General features: G+C 44.1%; 1 long non-coding RNA gene across 1 annotated transcript in view; it reads left to right on the top strand.

Moving 5' to 3' along the window:
- LOC120910686 overlaps positions 1-939 on the top strand; it is a 2,262-nt gene extending 1,323 nt beyond the window's left edge. Inside the window, exons 2-3 of the long non-coding RNA XR_005741534.1 lie at positions 474-565; positions 670-939. This is a non-coding gene — a long non-coding RNA (uncharacterized LOC120910686). The remainder of the gene's footprint in view (positions 1-473; positions 566-669) is intronic.
- Positions 940-11,642: the final 10,703 nt, after the last annotated feature.

Genomic DNA, 11,642 nt, shown 5'->3' on the forward strand with positions numbered 1-11,642 from the left:
GCACTGGTGATTCTGCATTTGATGGGCGCTCGTGAGACTGCATTTGATGGGCGCTGGTGAGGCTGCATTTGATGGGCGCTGGTGAGGCTGCATTTGATGGACACTGGTGAGGCTGCATTTGATGGACACTGATCGGGCTGCATTGATGGGCACTGGTGAGGCTGCATTTTATGGACACTGGTGAGGCTGCATTTTATGGACACTGGTGAGGCTGCATTTGATGATGATTTTGCACACAAAAACCATCACAAAGACACACAGAAATCATCACAAACACATACTGACATTACACACACGCAGAAACTATGACACCCAAACAATATAAATTGCTTTGTCGAGACGGGTACTTAATATTTTTTTTAGATTTGCAGGGGTACTTCACCGTAAAAGGTTGAGAAACACTGCACTTTGTTCCTATGATCCACTCATACTATTGTGTTGCTACAAAACTGAGACATTCTGGTCTTTTTCAGCTTTGTTTGCATATGTCCAATATGTGACCAATCTCCTGAAGACCGCACTTTATCCTGTGTCTTTTAATGTACTCCAGGAAAAAGATTTTACAGTAAGTCGAAAATACAATTTTATGCTGTCCCTTTAGGTCTTTAGTATATTGATTGTAAAATAAGTGTCGATTTTCTAACATTTCTTTGTGTTTCTTTTTCACAGATACGGGCCAGGCATTTTCCAGTCTACACTTCTTTTTCCTGCTTGGCATGTCCCCCGCCTGCAGTATAGTCTATCACACTTGTGTTGCTGTATAATATGAGAGAGCGGTGAAGCCCATTTTTGGAGGATTGGTCCCAGATTGCACATTTATAGAAAATTACCACTTCCCTAACTGTGTTGGGGTAATTATTAGAAAGTAAATTATATTAAAAATGCCCCCAGGCAGTAACAGCAGATTTTTTAATTATAAAAAAAAATACTTTTTATTTTATGGTGACTAATGGCAATTGTTGTAGAGAAGTGGATTTTTCCTCTTGGTAGGAGGCTACGTAACAATCAGCTGTAGCTTCCCTCCGATCAGCCTCTGCCAGGAGCTCCAGGACCATCTACACCAATGTTTCTCAATTCCAGTCCTTAAGGCGCACCAACAGGTCATGTTTTCAGGCTTTCCATTATTTTGCACAGGTGATTTGATCAGTTTCAGTGCCTTAGTAATTACCACAGCCGTTTCATCTGAGGGAAATCCTGAAAACATGACCTGTTGGTGCACCTTGAGGACTGGAATTGAGAAACACTGATCTCAATACACATGGTGTTTGTTGGCGATGAGGCATTTGCCACTGAGAGCAGGGTGTCCATCACTGCCTCAGCCAATCCAGCTACATGGTGGAATCTACCTTTGGTATTTTAGCCAATAAATTGACAATTCTGCAGTCGGCTTGGTTTCCCATGTTGTGAAAGTAGTCTGTGACCTCCACAACTATGTCTGTCATAAAGACCAATTTCTATATATGGATTCCCTGAGCTATAATATAGAAAGGGCACAAGGGATAGCAGGAGTGGGGCAAAAAACAGACAGTTTGCAGAATACTTTTCCCATCAGGACAGCTTGCCTGGCAGCTAGAAAATATATTGCAATTTGCTAGTATTATGGTAATTTTGTTTTGAACACATGCTTTGTACTGTTCACTCAATAAATTGAATTTAAAACAAGAATGTTCGATTTTCCTTTTCTTGTGCAATGCTATGTGCTAGGAATACCAAAGTCTATGTAGATGGATTCCTAAAAGAGTAGGGAAAGGTAAAAATACAAATTGTGTGGCGATTTGAATGTACAATGTGTATGTAAAGCGCTGTATAAATTGACAGCGCTGTATAAGTACCTGTAATGATAATAATTCAATTCTTGTACAATCATGTGAAAAACATCTACCAATGACTAAGTCTTCTGAAGTAACAGGGATTTAATTTTCACATGTTTGGATAAATATAGTAAATAATCACAACTCCATATGCATATCAACACTATTGCATAGTATTCTCTATTAAAGGGGTTGTAAAGGTAAACAAAAATCTAAATGGCTTCCTCTTCCTTAGTGCAGTCCTCCTTCACTTACCTCATCCTTCCATTTTGCTTTTAAATGTCCTTATTTCTTCTGAGAAATCCTCACTTCCTGTTCTTCTGTCTGTAACTCTACACAGTAATGCAAGGCTTTCTCCCTGGTGTGGAGTGTCGTGCTCACCCCCTCCCTTGGACTCCCTTGGGAACTGTGTGTATTCCAGAGAACAGTGGGAAACAGGCAGTGAAGCCGCAAGGCTCAGTGAGGATGGCGGCGTTGGGACCTGCCACGATCGAGGGATCGGCCTTGGGGGGCTGACATCGTGGGCACCTAGGACATACAAGTGTCCTAATTTAAAAGTCAGCAGCTACATTGTTTGTAGCTGCTGACTTTTAGAGCCGGTTCACACAGGGGCGGCACGATTGGCCGAGCGACTCGGCAATGCAATCTGCACAGGATTTCAGGGGGAATGCAAGTCGCCCCGAAGTCGTCCCAAAGTAGTCTCTCTAAGTTGGAGAGACTTGAGTCGCTCCTATTAGAACGGTTCCATAGTACAGAACGGAGTGCGAGTTGTCAAGCGGCTAAGTCGCCTGACGAGTCGCCCCTGTGTGAACCGGCTCTTAAAGTGGGTTGTCTCATCCATGTAAACTGATACATTCTGCTGGAGAGCTTGAGCTTGTGAAAAACAGCAGACTTACTGGCTGATGGGACTTGTAGTTTGGCAACAGCTGGAGGTCCACTATTTGCATATCCCTGATTTATGAGATGTGGGACATGTTTGTTTTGGACACCGAATTACAGGGAACTTTTTTTTTACTGAAATCAGCCCAAATTAATATGCACAACCATTGCATGCAAATGTATAGAATCTACGTTAGTATGCATCCCTATTCACTTTTATGGGTCATACCATGCACGCCACCAGAAGAAGCCAAAAAATGCGCCAGACACTACGGGCCAGATTCAGGTAGCTTGGCATATGTTTGTGCGGGCATAGCGCATCTCATATGCACTACGCCGACGTAACTTAGAGAGGCAAGGCCAGTATTCACAAAGCATTTGCTCCCTAAGTTACGGCGGCGTAGCATAAATGGGCCAGCGTAAGCCCGCCTAATTTAAAGTAGGAAGGTAGTGTGCGTGATACATTTAAATTAACCGTGACCCCATGCAAATGAAGGGCCGAACGAACTGCGCATGCGCCGTCCCGTGGACGCATCCCAGTGCGCATGCTCAGAATCACGTCTAAAATACTCCATAAGATACGTCGAATACGACCTGACGTAACCTACGCCCAGCCCTATTCATGTACGACTACGTAAACGACGTAAAATACGACGGCTGTTCCGTCGTCCATACCCTAACATGACTTACCCCTGCTTTATGAGGCTTAACATTACGCCGGACGTAAACCGCGTACCGTATATGAATGCGCCGGTCGCAAGTACGTTCGTGAATCGGCGTATCTCCCTCATTTGCATATTCGAATCGTAAATCAATGGAAGCGCCCCTTGCGGCCAGCGTAAATATGTGCCTAGGATACGACGGCGTAGGCAAGTTACGTCGGTCGTAGAAAGCCTATTTTCAGGCGTATGTAGTTCTGTGGGTACGGCGCACACATACGACGGCGTACATTGACACTTACGCGGCGTATCTCCAGATACGTCGGGGTAAGTGCTATGTGAATCTGGCCCTACTTATACAAAACAACACATAAATCTGAGCCATAGAAGACTAAAAGACAATCTTTGTGGTACATTGTAATGAAGAAGTGTGAACGGGACCTTATTTTTCTCTTTGTGCAGTTGTCTGGTGTAATGGTCTGACTCAAAGATGATCCAGTTTATCTCTGGAGTCAGGTTGAAATGGCATCCATATATAAGTAGGTTATATATACACTGCCTGAGGTGACACAGGGCCTTGCACTCATTTCTCTGCCATGTCATATTAACAATGTTCCTTACTTTTTTGGCATTTAGTAAATGATTTATTTGCATATATTACTTCACAGTGTTGGATATGGGTACATTTCAGTACAGTTTTTTTTTTCTTTTCAGGTTACAGTGTGGTTTTTCTTTAAAGTGGTCTAAAAGCTGTAAATTATTCACAACACTTAGCTGGTACTTGACTGAATTATCTGCATATTTTCTGCATAATACATGTCTCATGTGTATGAAGGAAAGGAAACATTGCCCAATTTCTTTCGTTTTGTCACAATTATTAACCTGCATTTTATTTAAGCAACGAAAAAAAAAAATTAAAACCAATATTGTACAGAGCAAAATATTTGTACAGTTTCCATACTTGTTGAAGCATCACTGAAGATCTATTCCAAAGGATAAAGTACAGAAGAGTTGCTTAAAGCCGTATTATATCTAAGAGCCCTTTCACACTGTGCTGCCCATAGCGTTGGCGGTAAAACGCCAATATTTTTACCGTCGACGCTATGGGCGGATTTGCGGCGCATTTCGGTCACTAGCGGCGCCCATTTACCCCCCGCTAGCGTCCGAGAAAGGGTAACCGCACTAGTTCGGCCCTAGTTAAAACTGAAGCAGCGCATTGTGGGCGGTATAGCCACGCTGTCCTATTGATTTCAATGGGCAGCAGCGGAGAAGGAGATGCGGCTAGCAGGACTTTTTTTTACCATCCTGCTAGCGCACCACTCCAGTGTGAAACCCCCTCGGGCTTTCACAATGGAGTAAATGGGGACAGATTTTTAAGGGCGTATTGCAGGCGCTATTTTTAATGCTATAGCGCCTGCAATACGCTCCAGTGCGAAAGGGGTCTAAAAGCACAAACTCCACAGCAGAATGTATTGGTTTACATGGATGAGACAAGCCACTTAAAGTGGTTGTAAACCCCATTTATTAAATCTGACAGCAGCAGGGTATCTGTAGGGTTTACTTATCTCTCTCCAAAGCTCTAAGTCCTGTGTCTTTCTGCTGCTCCGTTCCTTAGTTAGCATGATAAATTCTGACAAGTTCTCCGCCACACAAGATAAAAGCATCTGAAAATTTGTGTCGAGTAGGAAACTTTTGCCGCGTACACACGATAGGATTTTGCGTCGGAAAAACTTTTAGATGTTTTTTACGATGGAATTCCGCTCAAGCTTGGCTTGCATACACAGTCACACACAAGTTCTCTGAACTTTCATCCATCAAGATTATGGTGACCTACAACACTACGACGAGCCAAGAAAATGAAGTTCAATGCTCCTGAGCATGCGTAAAATTGTTTCCTAACATACGTCGTAATTTTGCGAGTCAGAATTGCTACAGACGATCGGATGTTCCGATAGGATTTTTTTCCGGCGCAATATTTGAGAACCAGCTCTCAATCTTTTGTTGGTGGAAATTCCGACAGCAAAAGTACGATGGAGCATACACACGGTCGGAATTTCCGTTCAAAAGCTCACATGGGACTTTTGCTGTCGGAATTTCCGATCGTGTGTACGGGGCATTAGAGATGGATAAGCAGAAAGCTTGTCTATTCAGACTGCAGCTCCACAAGTTTCTTTGTTCCTCTGCTTATGTGGGGGGAGGGGGGGGGGGTGTGCCTTTTCTCCAGTCAGTGTATGGTATAGTGTATAGTGCATGGTGTATGTCTAGACCACACTCACTGCTGAAACAGGAAGAATGATTTGTAACAAGATGTGCACTTTCTAAAAAATGTAGAAAGCTGGAGACAGCAGATATACATGTAAATCTTATGTAGGGAGATTTGTTTCATCTCTGTGCATCATCTGAGGCTATTTACTTTGCTGGGTATAGGTGAGGGTTTACATCCACTTAGCACTGGCAGGTGTGATTAAAATGATCAGCTTTGTTTTATTCACGCAAAAACCTTTATCCCAAAAGGAAAAACTGTTTGCTGTAACTGGTTATAAAATGTTAATTTGAGTTTGTCTTCAATATGTTAGTGTATCTAAATCTGCTAATACATTTAACCCCACCCTTCCCCCTACCAGACTGACAATGCTGCTTTTTGCTGTGCCTCCTGTGTTCATTCCTCCAGTGTTGTGTCTCAGTAATACAGGAGGCGTGTTACCGGCCAGACCACCAGGTGAAAACAGCAGGGGAAAATGCCAAATAAAAGTAAACGAATGCAGCCACCACATCTAATGATTTGTAAGTTGCAATTTAATACCTTTTTGTTGTGGGGTTTAATACTGCTTCAATATACATGAATAAAGTACTTTGTGAATGAGTGTAGTGTACAATGCAGTAGTAGCATATTATTCTCTCAAAACGGAGACAGTAATTGTGTAGCAAAGTCCCAGACCTCTTTAGGCCTAATAGTTACCTCCAGGGTTAGGGAGAGCTGACATCCTTCAGTGTATAGTGGGTTACACGGCACGTGTAATGCAAGATGAACAGGTGGGTGCCAGACGCCAAAAAACACAGGCCCAGATTCTCGTAGAATGGCATAAAACACGGCGGGCGTAACGTATCTGATTTACGTTACGCCGCCGCAAGTTTTACAGGCAAGTGCTTTATTCACAAAGAACTTGCCTGTAAAGTTGCGGCAGCGTAACGTAAATCACCCGGCGCAAGCCCGCCTAATTCAAATTAGCCGGGTAGGGGGGGAGCATTTAAATTAGGCACGTTCCCACGCCGAACGTACTGCGCATGCGCCGTCCGGAAAATATCCCAGGGTGCATCGCAAGGACGTCATTGGTTTCGACGTGAACGTAAATGGCGTCCAGCCCCATTCACGGACGACTTACGCAAACGGCGGAAATTTTAAAATTTTGACGCGGGAACGACGGCCATACTTAACATTGGTTGCCCCTCATATAGCAGGGGCAACTTTACGCCGCGCAAACCTAACGCAAACGTCACTGCGTCGACCGCGCGTACGTTCGGGAATTCGCGTATCTAGCTAATTTGCATACTCGACAGGAAAACGACGGAGGCTACACCTAGCGGCAAAAAAAAAAATGCATTTAAGATCCGACAGCGTAAGAGCCTTACGCCTGTCGGATCTAATGGATATCTGTGCGTAACTGATTCTAAGAATCAGTCGCATAGATACGACGGCCCAGATTAGGATTTACGATGGTGTTGCGCCGTCGTAAGCCCTTTGAGAATCTGGGCCACAATTCCTAGAAGGAAAATGGATGGGGCAAAATACTGTGAATGTCTTGAGGAAAATCTGTTGCCTTCTGCCAGAAAGTTGTCAATGGGAAGAAGGTTTACCTTCCAACATGACAATGACCGAAAGCACACAGCAGAAATGACCACACAATGGTTGAAGGAGAAAAAGGTAAAAGTCCTTGCATGACCTAGTCAGAGACCAGACTTAAACCACACTTAAAATCTGTAGAATGGTTTAACCACTTCAATACCAGGCACTCACCCCCTTCCTGCCCAAGCCAATTTTCAGCTTTCAGGGCTGTCGCTGTTTAAATGTCAATTGCGCGGTCATGCTACACTGTACCCAAACAGAATTTTTATCATTTTGTTCCCACAAATAGAGCTTTCTTTTGGTGGTATTTGATCACCTCTGTCAGCCGCAAGTGAGGAAAAGCCGATCAGCAGCTCTTCCTGTTTACATCGTGATCAGCCGTGATCTTTACAGAGATCGGTGCGTCAGGCTGACACACTGCACCACCTATCGCTGCGATGCGCGCCCCCACTGGCGTGTGGCGGCTGTTATCCTGCTGGACTTCATATGACGTCCAGTCAGGATAACGTAACCACCGATCGGCCGTCATTCTGCTATAATGGCCACCATTAAATTTACCTGAACTTGAGCGGTTCTTCAAAGAAGAGTGGGCAATTATTGCAAAATCTTGATGTGCAAAGTTAGTAGAGACATATCCCAACAGACTAAAAGCTGTAATGAAAGTGAAAGGTGGTCCAGCAAAATACTAACATAAGGGGGCGATCCTGTTTTTGATTTGTGTCTGTTTTCAGGCTGCAAAGCAACAACGTGATTATTTTAATTTAATATTTAATTTAATTTAATGTTAAAAAACAACGTGATTATTTTAAAGGGTGGGTGATTCTTTTTTTTTTTTTTTTTTTTTCGTTTTCAAAGCAGTTTATTGAAAGGCAGTACAGTACATAGCATGAGCCTCCAGCACAACCTGGGGCTAAAAGGTATACATACAGTTCAGAGACTAAAGTAACAATATTGTCAAAAGGAGTTTAGAGCAAGAACATCACTCATACATGTAATAGGATATTTTCCCCACTTTGAGACTAAAGTCTTCAAAAGGGAGAAAACGAGAATAAGAATGCGATCAAAAAGAAATAAAATGGCACCTGGTACTGACTGCATTCCCGGCACCCCCAATGGGTTCATACTGTGCCTAAGAACCAGTGAATACGTTCAGCTCGCAATGTGTGCCTAACTAGAATGAGAGTGGACCCCCTGTCCCGGAATAACTGATATTTCCGAGATCGTGGGCCCATCCCAACGTAGGGATTAACCTAGCCTATTTCCATATTTTAGTGAAAGCATGAGACTCCTGACGAGAGCCTAAATAACAAGCAGTAATCTCCAGTGCTCACTATAACACATAAACATAAACAAAGAAGAGAGAAGATAAAGTTCTCTACTGTAATCTTTTCAAGATGCAACTGCCTATCATACCTTAATATATTTATGGAGATATGTAAAGGAAAAGGAAGAGAAAAAGGGAAAGAAAAGAAACAGAGAGACAGAGGAAGACAAGATAGAAAGAGAACATAGATTAGTGTCGCCAGCTACTGACTATATGATTCGCTCTATACGTCCCAAAATCAAAAATAACAGCAATCCAAAAAGGATGGATAACCCCCAACCACCCTTATCCTTATATCAAAGAGATGCCTATATATCTAGCCCAGGGTTCCCATACAGCCTCGAAAGATTTGGAAGAATTGAGTATTGTACTGACCATTTTCTCCTGGTGCATGATCCAAGAGATTTTCCTTTTGGTCTTCTGGAAAGATACAGAAGGTTGTTTCCACGCCCCAGCCAGTGTGATCCTAGCACCAGTGAGCATGAAGGCTATCAATTTTTGAGTATATTTGGTGGCCTGGGGGACATTAACCCCTAATAACGCTATTTGTGGAGATTTATCCACCGGTATCCCGGTCACCTTCCTAATGAGAGAGAACACTTTGTTCCAAAATCCCCTGATTTTAGGGCATTCCCACCAGGTATGCAACATGGAACCCTGGGCTAGGCAATTTCGGAAGCACAATGGAGATGTGGTTGGGAACATTGCAGCTAGCTTGCAGGGAACCAGATACCACCGCATAAATACTTTAAGGTTAGCTTCTATTAGAGAGATGTTGATGAGGCCCCTAGAAGCCCTTGACCCTACCTAATGCCACTTCTCCATGGTCCATGACATCTGTAGATCCCTCTCCCACGCCTCCATGTAGGAAGATTTGGATGTAGGTTCTGATAATGAATTGTAGACAATGGAAATGCCACCTCTTTGTTCTGTAAAACTGATGCACCATTTCTCATAAGGGGTAAAGTCAGGGGGATTTGGCTTATTTTTCCAGATTGAGTTAATAAATTGAGATATTCGGGAGTATCTATCTTTTTCTGTATCCGGCATTCCTAAGGTCCCCACACAATGTGCTAACGAGATCAGTCCCGATGGGGAAAGAAAGTGTCCAATCCTATAAAGTCCCTTGTCCGACCACCAGCGAAAAATTGTAGAGTCCCCCTTCGGATTAAAATAGGGATTTTGAAATAGATTAGCCAAAGGTTGTATGGCAGAGGTTATAGCTGGAGACTTCCGCAAGTCATCCCAAAGCCTGAAGGCTTGAGAGAGTGTAGGGGCCATAATGGCCGGTCTCAGTCTTTGGGGACACCAAAGCAGGTCATCCAAAGAATTCTGAGGAACTTCCTGTCCCTCCATCTCCATCCAATCCGGTTTCTCTCGACCGGAATAGATAGAAGTCAACTGAGCCAGCCGGGCTGCTTGATAGTAGCGAAAGAGATGTGGTAGACCTAGACCCCCTTTAGTTATGGGGTGATTCTTTTTTATACCCACTGTATATGGGCTCTGAGAGAATCCTCAGACTGTGCAAACTCTGACTAGGATTGACTCTGAGCTTACATGGAGCTTTGTCTTTTCATTCCCTGTGGTAGTAAAGGGAAAGTAAAAATATGATTTCTTTATCGTACATCACGGGACACAGAGCGGCATATTCATTACTATATGGGTTATATGGAGTACCTTCAGGTGTTGACACTGGCAATCTCAAACAGGAAATGCCCCTCCCTATATAACCCCCTCCCATAGGAGGAGTACCTCAGTTTTTACGCCAGTGTCTTAGGTGTTAGTCATGGTTTAGCTTGCCTCCGCATCCTTGGGATTAGGTGAGCTACCGGTTCTGTCCAAAAAAGCCTCAGCGCTAAAGTGGTCAGTAACCGGACCCCAAACCCTTGGGGTATAGCCCATAATGCTTTTCTTTTTAGAGAGCTGGACCCTGGGCCCAGAACTTAGAAACCTTTGGGTGCCTAATGTTTTCTGTTGCCAGGGTGCTATATGGGCCCAGGACAGTGGATCATTCATAGGAACCCAGGGCCTGAAGGTCTAGACATCCCCACGGAGATGGGGGAAGATTGGGCCTCTTGCTTGGCAAAGTCCTGCGGCATGGAGCAGGTAAGTGAGGGGAAAACTTGCGGAACTTGGTTCTTAGCAGGTTTTTTTCTGGGGGGTCACAGGGGACATGCCTAAAGTTATGCACTGCATCTGGCAAACTAGTCACATATCATAAAGATAGGATGGCTCTATATGTATTATTCCCCATAAGATGTGACCTCCCTTGTAGTGTTGGAAAAGCATTGAGTGGGGCCTGTGTGATATAAAAATATATGTGTGTGTCAGAGAGCTGTGCTTACCTGCAAGCCTCCAGGCGATGCTCCATTCAGTCTTCCTCCTCAGAGCCTGCAAAGCAGGCAAAACGCTGACCTCCTCATGGTTCCAGGCTGCAGGCTGCAGTTTGCTGGAACAGAGAGGTCCCTTCCTCCCAAACCCCCCCCCCTGTCGGGAGGGGCATTTCCTGTTTGAGATTGCTGGGGGGGGAAGGGCGGGTCAGTGGCTTAAGGAAGGGGCGGCCCTTCCTTGTTTGTTCCATTCAATACTTTGGAACGGGGGAGGAAAGACCAGAACGGCAGCACGGGGCGCCGAGGACTCACAGTGGCCAGAAAGGATATTGCAGTCTTCAGAAGACTGTTTTTCAAGCCTAGAAATAGGCTGTTTTCTTTTCCATCTCATAGTTTTTCTTTGCAATACTACTCAGGGGGACAGAATGTTTTTTTCTTTCCTGGATTTGAAACAAAAACGAAAAAAAAAAAAAAAAAAGTCATCTAGGGGAGAGGAAGCATTTTTTATCCCCCAAACAGGTGTTTGGGCAATTAACTTTTATAGTTCCAAATACCAATAGGTAGCAGGTGTACCTTGGTATTGTACCATAGGCATCCGGAGAGTCTAAGGTCTCGGACAAAGTTATGCCGCTGCTTTCCCCACAGGGAGCCTTGGGGCCATCGGGATCTGGGGCTGGAGCTGGCGCGGGTCAGTCCAACCCTAAGATGGTCACGGACGAGGTATTACTCACCTCTTTAAGAGAGATGGAGAAAAGAATGGGAAAAATGATAGCCACAGCTATGCGGGGCAGTAAA

This window comes from Rana temporaria, chromosome 8 (genome assembly GCF_905171775.1).
Source record: "Rana temporaria chromosome 8, aRanTem1.1, whole genome shotgun sequence".
Classification (NCBI taxonomy): Eukaryota; Metazoa; Chordata; class Amphibia; order Anura; family Ranidae; genus Rana; species Rana temporaria.